This window comes from Pagrus major, chromosome 8 (assembly GCF_040436345.1).
Source record: "Pagrus major chromosome 8, Pma_NU_1.0".
Lineage (NCBI taxonomy): Eukaryota > Metazoa > Chordata > Actinopteri > Spariformes > Sparidae > Pagrus > Pagrus major.
In genome coordinates, this window is record NC_133222.1 from 20,260,178 (window position 1) to 20,274,660 (window position 14,483).

The following is a 14,483-nucleotide window of genomic DNA, read 5'->3' on the forward strand; positions in this document are numbered from 1 at the left end:
GAATACAACTGAATGAGATCACATTTAAAGTGCCGTCAATGTGAATTCCTTCGATTAGTAGATTTTCTTCAGAAGAACTTTGAACTATTTTTCAATGAAAAGCCACATTCATCAGCATCAACAGACTCTGGGGTTTATATTTATTAAACTACAGAAGAAAAGAGTACGCATGAGTAACAGGATCTTTGTTGATGTGTACTGTATGTCTTATCATCTTGTTTTTGTTTTCATTATTGAATATAATGCTTCAAATTCCTTTATAGAATACCTTCCATATCTTTTATCATTCCAACACGGGCACTTGTACAGGTAATATTATAAATCTTTACCTTTAAAAGATAACATTTTTCCAAGTGTTTCTCCCTCATTCATACAGAGTGCTCAGTTATTTGAAGGTAAACTCTTAAAGTGACCCCTCAAAAAGAACTGTCACATTAATAACGCTGAAATAATACTACTGTACTTCAATATGTGGATGAGACACCGATGTTTTTACCATACTGTATTATTTTCTTATAATTATACTTACCTTTTTTTTTTTTTTTTTGCTACCAAAATAGCAAAAAAAGGAATATTTTATCTTCCAGTAAGAGAACATTTTTGCTTAATGTATACATCAAACCACTTCATCAACTGTCTTAACAATTTCAAATGAATCTGTCCTTCATAGCACTTTATGCAACAGAAAATACCTGGCTCCTTTCTTCCCCGGGCTTCTCGCTGTCTTTCAGAAGTTTTTGAAAAGAGAAAATTCCCTTTTATTATAAGGCAAACAGTTGTTGGTGTCCTTTATCAAACAGCTCTTTGAAGAGAAAAAGAGAGAGAGAGCTATGCAGACATTTAACCTTTTTATATAGTCTTACAATTGGGGCTGTCAAGGCCTTTCATTTGTGAAGTTCCTGTGGAAAAATCAGGGAGCTTGGACTCATTACATCTACCGGTACAGTATATTTATATTTCAGCTCCAATCAAAACTAGCCAATATGCCATCCCTATGTATTTTCTCCTCTGAGCCCTGCCTCCCCACTATAATTTCCACCGACATTTTGTGTGCAAATGCAGTAATAGACACATTTATCACATCAAAAGGGATTCAATTTTCTTTTCAATCATCCACCGGTATGAATAGCGCCACATCCTCTGTGGCCAACAATGAGGGGCCATTACCGTGAGCCAAAGGATGGCTTCGCCTTCTCTTTGCATTCAAGGGGAAAGTGTGTCAAACTGTTTGCCAACATTTGTTCTAGGCAAATGGAGACTGCTTTCAGACAGGTTAGTATCCAATTTTATTGTCAGACAAATGTCATTTTTGTTTGGGGCCGCGGTAATCATTGGGCTCAGACACCGGTGTTCCTCGATGATAAAGCCGGCAGTTAGTCCATTTAATACTCTAACTCTCATGTCAGGAGCAGTTTGCAAAGTCCAGACATGACACCCGCTGTCTCTTCATTATGTTAAGAGGGTGACATGCAGGATTCAGGCCTCAGCCATCGGGGAGGGGGTGGGAGGCTAATTGCCAAAGACATTGTTGATCTGCATGGGGAATGAAAATACTTTGCATCTGCAATTAATTGTTCCCTCACACTGACAGATCAGAGATGTGGATGGGATATGTGTGTCACGTCTTGGAGCAGCTGCAGGAGTGTTCATTCATTTTACTGCTGCACTTCAGGTAGTACTACACAATACTCATTTCTAGGTGGAGACGTCTGCATAGCTTTGGGTGGTTTGTGGACAATATCCCAATATATTTTTAGGTCAGGTCATCAGTTGACTAATCAAAATAATCAAGTCCTGGACTTCTTTCCATCACAGTCACTGTTTACATGATCCAACAACTTCAAGATGACGACAGGTATCGTCCTTAAGAGACCAGGGAAAGGAAATTAAAGATGTATCTAACTCATTGATTTATATGTATGGACTTTGAAGCAGGACATGGTGTTTTTCCATCAGCTAACTAATTAATTTATAAAATATTTTTACCACTTCTTTTTTTGCTTCTTCTTGAAGTTTGAAAAGTAAGGCGAAGAAAAACCAGAGCCTCCTCATTAAAAAAAAAAGGACCAGATAGGTGGACTGTGAAAGCAGCTTTCTTCAACCCATATTCATGTTTCTGGTTAGGTGGCGACCTTAGTGGCCATAGCAATTATGATGGGAGCAAAAGAGGAAGTCGGCATCTGAAGGAGGACGGGATGGATGGGTTAAACACAGGACTTTCACCCGGGAGACTGCTGTTTGTGTCCCAAAAGTCAACGGTGAGTTATTTTAACTAGACAACTTTTCAACTTTCGCCCATCCTTGGGTCTCCTTGTGGTAATACTGATGGTTTTAGCAACATGGCAACCACTAGAAGCCTGGCTACTGTCCAAAGCAAAAAACGAACAAGAGAAATCCAATTTGACCCTGAAATTCTGATCTCAGTGCAGGGTAAAACACCCGGTTGTATTAATAAGTAGGCAGGTTTTGTTTCTTACTGATCAAGTAAAGAGAACACCAGTATTGAACTGTCTCAGGTCCCAGTGGCAAGGGGAAACACATATCAACAGGGGAACAGACTTAAACACAACACCAGCACTCTCCATCGTTCGCTCTTGTTTTACCTCGGTTTCTATCACTCTCCCTCTTCGCCTTCTTTGCTTCCTCCATTAGCGGGGTTCCACAAATTTTCCAGTTGTTCCTCCATAACCTGGGGATAGCGACCTGGGAAAAGAATGCCTCTTTCTGTTTTGATTTTTCGCAATGGCAGACTGACTTAATCCAATCTTCAATTTTCTTCAGCCATCACTGTGCAATCAGTATTTACTTCAGAATGATAAGTTAATGGTAAGCTGCTGTAAGTAATGTTTTTTTTAATAGAAATAAGTATTAGATACCTTTATATTGCAACAGTGGTTATAGGTCATGGTTATAGAGTGTTTGGTCAGTAACCCATGTCTCTGTTGTCTGTTGCCAGTAAAAGTTACGTCACGTACATAATGTAATATAATTAACATACTTAATTTTAATCCAAACCAAAACCTAACTAGGTAGTTTTCTTTCCGTAGTTTTAGGAGCGATGATACATACGTATTCAGTCATTTTGGAATGAGTCTGTGTTGGGAAAAAGTTTTTGACTGTAAGTTTGGTTCAGTGTCGCTGTAACAGATCCTGCATCGCGTTACCAAATCGCATACTTTTATTTTTACTTTAGTACAATCTGCAGCTGCCTTTACAAAGAACATTGCATGCAGTATGCATACAATTGGGACAAACTACTTCATCATCAGTGTTGAGGGTAAGTTGTTACAAAGTAATCCCTTACAGCACTCAGATTACTTTTTTGTTGTAACAAGTAACATAACGCATTAGTTCTGTGATGCAAGTAACCGTTATTTAGTTAGTTTTTCATAAAAGCAATCTGTTACTTGAAAAATAGTCTGGAAAAAAAGTATTTTCTTTTCCTTTTGTCCCCCCCAAAAATACAGTGAATAAAATGAAGCAGTTGCTTCATCTACTCTTCTCAGTAGATAACGCAGTAACCCAACATTGTTCATGTAACATTGCGTCTTGAATTTTGACCTCTTGCTCTTGCTGCACACACATAAACAAATAGTACTTTCACGCGAATGTGATGCTATCTGTCATTGAGGAACCATCTGTCAATCATCTCTCAGCGGCTCAGTGACATACTGTATCTGGCACTCTGCAGAGGAATGTGGCATTTGATGTATTATGTATTGGGGAATGCTAAATGTATTTCTGGGACACTAAAGAGTACAGTAGTATAGGTATTGTGATGCAGCTAAATACTTAGTTTTTGATAAAACACCATAAGGTTTTGCCTTTCAAGAGAGACATGTGTGATGACTGTAGTCCAGAGACCACTGAGGTTGTTTTTTAACAGGTTAATGATTCAGTGCTTCAGAGTGTTTTGCTGGCATTTTACTGATTTCTTACAACTGTTTTTTGTTGAAAATTTACCACACTGTCTAAACTACCGTTGCCCTGTACAAAGCTTTTACATATAATAAAAAGTGAATAAAAAGTCTCTGATTCCTTTAAGGATTAAATCCACCAAATGCTTCCAAAGCATTACTCTTGTTGTCTTAATTCTATCAAACAAAGCATTTAAGGATTAAAAATGCTGCCAGTGTCGGCACCAACATGCTCTTTTTGCAGAAAACGTCTCTACTGTGTTTTCTCTCATCTCCTGCCACAGCTTATACACGCTCCCTCGCTGCCAAACCGCCCGAGCCACAGCTGATGAGGTCATCCACGTAGCCAGCACCGGACGGGCCCTGAAAGCTCTGCTTAATCTGATATCATTGGCAAAGTGAAGCTTAACCAGCTCCATCTCTCACCACAATCTTTCGGGGTGTTCACCATCCAACAATGCTGTCTTGTCCCAGCCTTGGTTGATTCTTTGGGGCTCACTCGTAAAGCTAAATTCTGCTCACTTTATATGTTTGAACTCGTGCTTGTGATGCTGTTTGCCGGGAGCAGTGCAGGCGGTTGGGACACAGTTTATAGAGCATGGCGGCATGGCGGTAACGCTGAAACGCTCTGGAAATGAAGAATGAGCCACGAAACCACGTCAGCACATGAGGCAGAGGTACTTTTATGTTAAGTAGAGTGTGTTCGAGTTGTGGTCTGGCTACTGAGTTATGTTAGATGTTGAGGAAATGAACAATCATTCTCTGGATTGAAACCAAACTGGAGAAAAAAAACATGTCTTATTAATGACACATTGAAAATAATAAATAATGCAGCGTAAAGATGCAGTGATTTATTTGACTGCCTCGTGTATTCTGCAGGCCAGCTGCGGATTATATTTAAAAATACTGTACAGCTTCAATTATCCAGTCACATATGTTCACGTTCTGTCTTTCTCCATTAAATATGTATTGCATAGGCTTGGGCCTCTGACCTTGGCTTGGAAGAGAACGCGCATCATTTCATCTTGAAATAAAAAGAGAGACTGCCCGCAATTATAGCATGTTAATCACATATTCACTTTCATCTAGCTGGAAAATCACACAGATCTGCCCTCAATGCTGCTGTTGGGTCTCTTTTGAGGGGGGGGGGGAGAAAGTGCTGTGCTGTATTTGAAAAACATCTGTCAAGTGCTCTGTCTAGTTAATATCTACTGCTTCTTTACCTGCTTTGGTTACAAGTGCTGCTCTTGTTTAATTGTTGAGAGGTAAGTGGAAAAGTAGCATGAAGTTGGTTTGATGAGGAAAGCAGTGAATACTTAGACGAAGTGTTAACAGCAGGTTGAGGATAATCCATCGTCAGCTTGTTGACAAGACTGTACATCTACGAGGAAATACCAGTCACTTGGAAAATACACACAGTGACTCGCTTCCCCTCTTAATGAAGGACTCTTTATTCCGTCTACAAGTGTCTCTAATAGAGAAGGCCAGGCCAGCCTCTCAGTTCAGGGGCTGGAGTAATTTCCCCTGTCAGGGTATGTGAGGAGGAGGTGGAGGGGTTTGACAAGCACTCTGCCCCCTCCACCTCCACGTATCCCCCCTTGTCTGTGTGTCAGAGAGTGATTTAAATAGAGATTTTAATGTCGCTGCCATGTTAGATCGGAGGGCAGCAGCGCAGAAACAGTGCGTCGAAGGAGGCCGCGGCTTCGATGCTCTCTGCCGAGCAGCTGTGTGAGGCTTTGTTCTGGGATACATGGAATTAAGTCTGCATGTAGCTGTTATACAGAGCAAGAGATGAAACAGAAAGAAAAACATGACAAGCAACATTTAAAATTAAATGTGCCCAATAAAAGGTGTTGAAAACTAGATGGAAATGTTATATTTTATTTTGGATTTAAGGCGTTTTTTTTTTTTGCTCTGTTCTGCTTTTTGCGAGAGACAGAGAGTGCAGCTGCAGTGTTGGTCAGATAGAAAGCAAATTTGTTTAAAGAATAAGACTTTTTCCTTGTACATGTAAAAGGTCCTGGAAGTTAAAAAGCCCAAAGTCTGCACCAAGAGAAGCTCCTCTCTCCAACAGAAAACACCGCTCCTGTAACGCCTCATCAGTAGTCCCGCCTTTAATTCTGTGACTTTGTGACATCACACTATGTCACCATGTCACATATTTGCATAATTGATGCCTAGCGGCAGGATCTGCCCGTCCAGACATTAACACTTAGAACTAGAGAAGGCAAGTTCTGAAGAACTTGCGGTTGTGAATGCTCCCTGTTGAGAAGCTGAAGCCAAATGCACAATGCTGGCTGTGAAAACTTTGAACAATGTCAGGACTTTATGAATTCAAGTTAAATAAATGTCAGTGCATCAGTGATTGGGAACATTTAATATTGAGATGGAGTTTCTGGCTTGAATGAATGAAAAGATAATAGTTAAATATAGTTACAATGTTTGGAAATATAGTCTGTATGTCACTGTGTGTATTAAACTGACTCATTGATAAATCTGTCTCTCTCTGTGTTGGCCCAATTGACCTCGGTTGCCACGGTGATGGTAACCAGGGTGGTCGTGGTAACGGACTGTGAGAGTTGATTTAATAGTGAGTTTAGCTGAGGCTCACCTCACATTATCATGCTTCTCCCTCCAAAACAGTAACTGTTATCACTCAAATAATGATATGGTTGAAACTATGAGAGTCTTGTGAGCACTTTGTGAAATCTTTGTGTGTGTGTGGTCAACAATGTGTCTTGTGAAGCAGTTCAGAAAAGTAGATGTGTTTGCCTGCCTCCAGATATTTTCCTCTCAGTTTCATGGGACTTAATGCGGCAGTTGGTCGGTGTTCCTGTCAGTTAAACGCCCACCGAGCCAAAAGTTTTTGTCCGATTGCCTCCAGAGAACCACTCTAGCGACCAGCAAGAGTTTTCCTACAAGCTGGTGTTGTAATCAGAATCTGATGTCGTCTGGAGTGAAGATTGTGGAAGCGAGCGCGAGTTGAAGAGGAGGTTTTCTGAATGTTTTTGAGCTGCTCCGCACTCTGTCAGTTGGCTCCTGCACTCTGGCTGTCAACATTCCACCCCATACACACCAATGCAAAAATCTGAAAGTGGCTGAAAAGTTACCAATGTTTGAACTGCGACTGTGCAAAAAGTATGAATGCTGTGAAAAAGTTGAATTGATGTGAGAAAGTCCTAATCTTTGTGAACATTTCACAGTTTGAATGGAGTTTCTATGAGAATGTATGAAGGAGGGGGAAGAGTTGGACAATGAGTGGGTTTGAAGTGATTTCTAATTGACTTCCATTATAATTGCGATATTACAAAGCTTCAAAGAAGGTTGAATATTTTCAAAAGTTTTAATGGGATTTGAAAGATGAATACAACCTTGAATGTAGACAAATTGTGGAATATTTCAGAGTTTGAATGGAGTTTCTATCTGGAAGTGTGAATGACTAGATAAGCTTTGAAAATGCTTGAAAAATTGTGAAATTGTGGGATTTTTTGGACATTCTGTCTTCTGCTTGAATGGGAAAAAATGGCCAAAAAACGCTGAATATCCCTGAAATTATGAATGATATCAATGAGAAAAATAGACGTGGTCAATTCCCAATTGAGATGAATATTTTGGTGTTTGAATGGAGTGAATACGTTGAAAAATGTTGAGTTAAGGGCCAAAATATCAGACCCGGAAGATGTAATAATAATAAAATAAATTCCAGAAGAACAATAGTGTGAATGCTTCCTTAATAAAAATAAAGAATTCTGTGCGTAGAAGAACATATGTTATGAATGCCTCCTGCATCCACAACCAATTACTGAATATCTTCATCCTGGAAGGAGTTTTTTTCAAAAGGTCTATTTGCATCGACCTAAAACGCTATTTACGTGTGTACGAAGGCCAAAATGCATTCAAAAAGCTTTGTTTTAAAAAATACACATGCATGTGTGGATGAGATTCCTAACTTTTAGGAAAAGAGTTTAGAGCCACACACAACCCCAGAAACACCAGTTATTCAGACTCAAACAGCCACTACAAGAGGGCAAACACAATCAGCCACCCGTCTTAATGTTTAACCAGGAGAGTCACTTTGGGACACAGGAGGTTACAGACATGAGGTCAATCTGTATTTACTTTTATTCTCCCTAAAAAACTGTATCAACTGTCTATTTAACTGTTTTTTAATTTGTGAAAATATATTGAATAAATAAATAGAAAATAGAAATTGAATGTGTAAGTTGTAACATGTGGGCATTTCCTCCTATCCAGCAGGAGTCCAAAAACTGCTCCTGCCAATCCAAAACAGTGTCAAACACTGTCAGGCTTGTTAGACGTATAAAACTGAAAGGCTGTTACATGATACACTCCGACATAGACAGTTAACACACACACACACACACACACACACACACACAGTCCGGCGGTTTGCTACTGTCTGCAGTTACAGGCAGCGCTGCAGAGAAAACAAATACAATTCTGCTGCCTGGTCGTCTGCAGGAGAAACAATCTGTCCACAAATCCTCTGAGACGCTGGAGGGAGAGAGGAAACAGGAGTGTGAGTGTGTGTTCACAGGAGGTTTTGGGTGGACTGGAGGACCTAAATGGAGAAGGCGTGCTGTGGTGGCCTGTTAAAAGCGAGAGGGCTCAGAGGACCAGAGAGGGGAAAGTGTGTGTGTGTGTGTGTGCGCGCGCGCGTGAGTGTGTGTTATCGGCCGTAGTGAACAGGGGTTAAGTTAGGCTGTTCTGTAACCTGATGGTTTTTAAAAGAGACAATGGAAAACGTTTTATTCTAATTATCTAAACAGATTTCTGTCTGTGCGTGTGCGTGTGCGTGTGCGTGCGTGTGTGTGTGTGTGTGTGTGTGTGTGTAGCCTATATATTTACATGGAGCATGTGTAGAAGAAAGCAAGATTGTCTGATTTGTTGGTAAAAGTGTGTGCTTATGAACTTCTCTGCAAAAGCCAAAGTCCACAGCAAAGGGAGTTATTCTCCTCAGTGGAACAGTGAACAGTGTTCTAGTGGTCCAGTCTGTTCCTCCGCTACGTATCTACGTCACTCTGGAACAGAGCACAGCCTTCAGCTAGGGAGCCATCCTCCAACTAGTACAAACACAACCACCTTGCTGTCTGCTGTTGTCATGACACGGAAGGTACAAAGCAGCCAACTGACCTAAGTTCGGCCACCCTTCTGCCGTTTTTTCCACCAGCACCTTGGCCACGCTGTGTCAAACTGGGCCACACCGATGGACCAGCTCTCAGTGCTTTCATAGTTTCTACCTGAATCACTTTAGTTTCTCTCTTCCTGTTCGTACTTTCAAACATCTGTTGTGTTTTAATGTTTTGTTGTGTTGGCTTCCAGCTATTTTGGGAGTCATGTTTAGTTATTGCTGGTGAAAACACAATGTTCCCGTAATGCTGCTTCACAATAAAAGCTTTTAAATGACTAATTAACGTGGGGCTTTTATAGTGATGAAGTTGTAGGAAATGAAACATGTTTGGAACTGACTTAGTGAAGCCACTTTGTTAGCGGTTATAACAGAAAAGAAAACTCCAGTGTAGGTTAGATAGATAACCATATCACAAGAGGTAAGTGAGAAAATATGATTTTGTGAATCTGGGGAATTAACCTTGAAAACATCAATGCAACACTAGTGAGGAGATTATTTTCATAGTTTCAGTTAAGGGTTTGGGTTAGTAGTCACGTGCGCAAGATGATTTTGGTTTAGGAGCTAGAATCAATGATGTCAGTGAGGGTCCTCGTAAGTTCAGCGGTACAAACGTGTGTTCGTGTGTGTGTGTACACAAGTTGTTCAAGGCAGATTTTCTCTGCTGCAATAGCCCCAGTCCCCAAAGAGCAGCAGGATCTCTCTCTCTCTTTCTGTCTCACACACACACACACCAAAATGAAAAAATACAGACTTAATAAAAACACCCTTTGAAACTAACAAGACTGTGGCTTCTCAAATTTTAATCACCACATTTAATTAATTCATTCCTTTTTCCACAAGCATGCTGCTCTCCGTCCAACGAGCTACTGCACGCCGCGCTGGGGAGTTATTTTAGTGAAAGAAAAAAAATTCTTCTAAAATGTTCATTTTCTGTCGCTGAAAATTAATCACCATTGTTTATCTTTTACTTCACGGCGTGAAAAATAAATTGCGTCTCTGAATATGCCAAACATTTGATCAAGGCCGCACGTCTTGGGACAAAAAGGAGCTGTCTGAGCGTTTATTTGAGGGTCAATTCTGACCCACGCAGAGCGACCTCCTGCTGTCCTGCCTCCCACGAATTAAGGTGCACTCAGGCAACAATGAACAAATTCGTGGCAGTCCATCAGGAATTCTGTTGAGCTCAAAGAAGAAATGGGTTTTGTTTTACCTTGAAGGCCTTTGAAAGTTTACTGTAAACACCAGAATCTACAGTCTGACTTGGTCTAGTGGTAGTTTTAGCACAAACCAACAGGCAGGTGCAGAGGGAATTGTATTGTGCCAAAATGAGGTTCTGCATATTAAAAGCTAGAAAAATGCAAGGATTGCTGGGTTTTACTGAGTGGATGCTGGCTAAATACTGACAAAAAAAAATGTTTTCTTTTTAGGTATTTTAAATGCAGCATTTATTTTCATCCATGTTTGCTAGCTTGCAGTCTACTTCTACAAAACCCACTAACACCTTCTAACAAGGGCGCAATTTCCACTGGGGACAGGGGGGACATGTCCCCCCCACTTTTCAAAATCATGTTTTTGCGAGGGAGAGAGGAGGTGAAAAGAGACAACAACACTGTAACCTGTTGTACACTGGCCTCAGGCTGTACGATCGCTAAAACGCCGACGACCAGTGAGTAACGAGTTTGAAAGTAGCCTCTAACTTCATGAACACAGCTCAAACCAACCCGGTGCCTCAGCACGGTGACCAAGCTTTGATAAATACACAGGATCCGCGCATCCTCACGCATTTCAGCCGGGTCGCTACCGGAGCTAAATTAAAAAATTTTTTTTTAAAAAAGCGCTCCTCGCGGTGGAGCTGAGAACAGCGGAGTTTCCTCTACTACAGCTGAACAGCTGACATGTGGTCAAGACGTACAGACCTGTCACTATGGGGTTCCATTTGTGCCAAAAATATGTTGCCAGGCATAACGACGTTGTCAGACGACGCATCAAGACGACACGTAGTAATGACACATAGTAACGACACATAGTAACATAGTGACAGTTCAACGTTTAATAGACATAGACAAATGTCTTCTCACATGTTCAGTAGACATAGACAGTGCGCATGGCGACATATTTTTGGCACAAATGGAACCCCATATTCACGGTGCATTTCATAATTATAAACTTCAACCTCAGAGCTCTCTGTCCTCAGACTGTCCTCACCTGTCCTGAACATCACACAGGGACAACATGGAGCCATGGAGCTGCTTGTGTGATTGGTTACTGAGTTGTGTGATTGGTTACTGAGTTGTGTGATTGGTTACTGAGTTGTGTGATTGGTTACTGAGTTGAGTTGATTTGTGTCTGACTGACTGTCAGTCTGTGACCGACACTGTCTATGGTGCGGAAAGCTCAAGCAGGTTGATGTCTGTCTGAGTCAGTAGCTACCATGTCTTTGTACAACATAAACATTAAATGGACACAGACAGTCTACAATTAACATGGTAGCTACATGGCTTAGACATGGTAGCCACTGACTCAGACAGTGACCTGTGTGTGTGTGTGTGTGTGTGTGTGTGTGTGTGTGTGTGTGTGTGTGTGTGTGTGTGTGTGTGTGTGTGTGTGTGTGTGTGTGTGTCAGAGGGGGTGATCTGTGGCATTGTCTTCTGCAGAAATATTTAGTGTGACTGGCATGTTTAAATAATGGAATAAATGCAATGTTTAAATAACTATCACAAGGGCCCATCGAGAATGCTCCGCCCTCTCTGTGCTGAGACCCACGCTCCGCCACTGGCAGTATGGCTAATGACAAAATAGTAGGCTCTGATGACAACACAACACCTGGGTGAACATGCCAATTCTCTGTTAATGATGGTGTGACACATGAGGAACAACAAAACAAAAACAAAATGAAAGGTAAACTCGCCTCTTGACCATGGGAAAGGAGTCAATCACCTATTTTTAGTGCATTTAAAAAAAAAATAGCATATACATGCCAACTTTGGTGTAAAAATGGTAATTAGTGCCCTGTAGACATTTCCTGTGAACCAACAAATGTTAAGTTTGCATTCATTGTTACTCACCAAAGCCATTGTGTGCATCCTTGAGCTCTAAAATGTGTTGAATGCATTTCCTTCCCCCATCAAACATTTGCAAAACTGGTATTTAAAAGGTATTTTAAATGCAGCATTGTTTTCAGAAATGTTTGCCAGCTTGCATGCTCCTTCTTCCCTGTCTTTACTGGTGAATTCCCACATCTTTGCACATTACCTCCACCTGTGGGTCAGTGGAACGGACATAAGCATAACATAAACACAATGGGGACCAACTCATTTAAGCATTTTAAATGAATATTAACGAAGTCCTGCAATACAAAAACTAAAAGGTAAAACTCTGGTTATTCAGCCTGTAGTTTTTAAAGCATTATGTTGATTTACTATTTATTTTCTGCAGTATCAAGACACATGCCGTAGAATAATATCATGACTGGAGATTTGTGCAGTACAGAGGTTAAAACTTCATGAAGTACCAATGCATTGCGGTTACAGGATGAAGCTATGACCACTGTACACAAACCCCTGAAATTTTTTGGCATTAGGCTTTTACCCTCCACTGACTTTGGCCAAAAGTTGAGACCGCAAAGTGCTGATATTAATTTACTCTCAATGTTGTGGTTGTATTTCAGCAATTAAAATCCCCACTGGGTGCTCTAATGGGAGCCAGCTGGGGAGAGATATCAGTGAACAGAAATGTTACACTCTTAATTGGCTGTCCAACAGGTGATGGCACTGAAGTCATAATTAGTATTTTTACTGTGAGGTCTATATGTGCTGCAGTGTGTGTGTGTGTGTGTGTGTGTGTGAGAGAGAGAGAGAGAGAGACAGAGAGAGACAGAGACAGAGACAGAGAGAGAGAGAGAGTCTTTGTGTGTGTGTTTCAGTTTTTACAGTTTCATGGTCCAAAACTGACAGAACATGAAGCACATTTTTGAGGCAGAATGAGCGTGTTTGCATATGAAGAAAATGCAAACACATGAGTGAATTTCAATTTGTTCTTGGTCTTGTGAACTTGTACAGAGATGATGTGTGAGTTGAAAAGTTTCAGCTTGAGCATGAAATCAATGCTCGTCTTGAGGCGTCGTGACTCTTAATGCATTATCATGTGAAGACAAGGGGAGAAAAAGAGGGAAACGAAATGAAATAACCGGTTAGATTTACATTCAGTCAGAGGCTGAGTTGTCACGCGAACAGTTAGATGCAGGCACACACTGTACATGCATGGTCTGTGTGTCTGTTAAGAGCCAGAGTTTAAAGGAGCACTATGTAGTTTTTGAGAAGAAATTCAAACTCAGATTACAACATTAATGAGGTAATGATGCAAACTCAGAAATATATTTTTTTACCATAACTGAATAAACAAGTTTTACTCAGAAGAAATTAAGGATAGAACACTGTTTGAAGATAGAAAGGTGGCAGGGTCCGCCACATATAAACAAAGTAAAACAGTTGTTCCCTCCCCAGTCCTTCAACCAAAGTCTGAACACTGAAGCTGCAATTACAGCTAAATTATTTATTCCATATTATATATATGTATATATATATATATATATATATATATATACACACACACACACACATATATATATATATATATATATATATATATATATATACATATATATATATTGGGGATGTGCCATCTACAAATGCAACTTCAAAAAAATGCACAACCTGTTATACATGTTTATGTAAATGAATAACTGTATATATGTTCTATGTTTGTGTAGCATGAAAAAAATACAAAATTTTATTTCATTATGTTTTATAATGCAGATAAATTATCTTGGTGCCTTGAATATTGAGCATATTGCATATTCTTGACCTCTCGTCAAAAATACAACCTCACACCTTATTGAAGTTATTGAAGGCTAATAGGACCGACAGAAGCTGTTTAAATGTGCGTCTTAACACACGATATTAAGACATCACATTGTTCCAGGAGCTCCTCCAGAGTGGGGCTCCGTGAAAACAGCCTTCAACTCTTCCTTGATGAGTCCTTGGTTCTGAATTACAGTTCATCAATAGACTAACATTGAAAACAAAAGTCCACATTTCATTGTGTGCTTCTTGGAAAAATGTGAAGTAAAGCACTTTTAACTCTAAGCCAAAGGAACTTGACTCGTAAGTTTGGTTGAATCATTTCAGACTAATTTGCAAGTTTTGCAAAAGTAAAGTCTAATGTATCAACATCTGAAAGCACTTTCAAAGGAAGAAGAAATTTCAATCATTTTCTAAAATAAAAAGAAAAGAAGTCACACAGAGAAAAACTTTCCCAGAAAAATAGAGTGCAAAGGCAAAAGATGTGGGACATAAAATATTAAAGCCTCCAGAGAGTTACAAAGAAGTGTCTTCTTGCATTAGACTTCAGCTTTC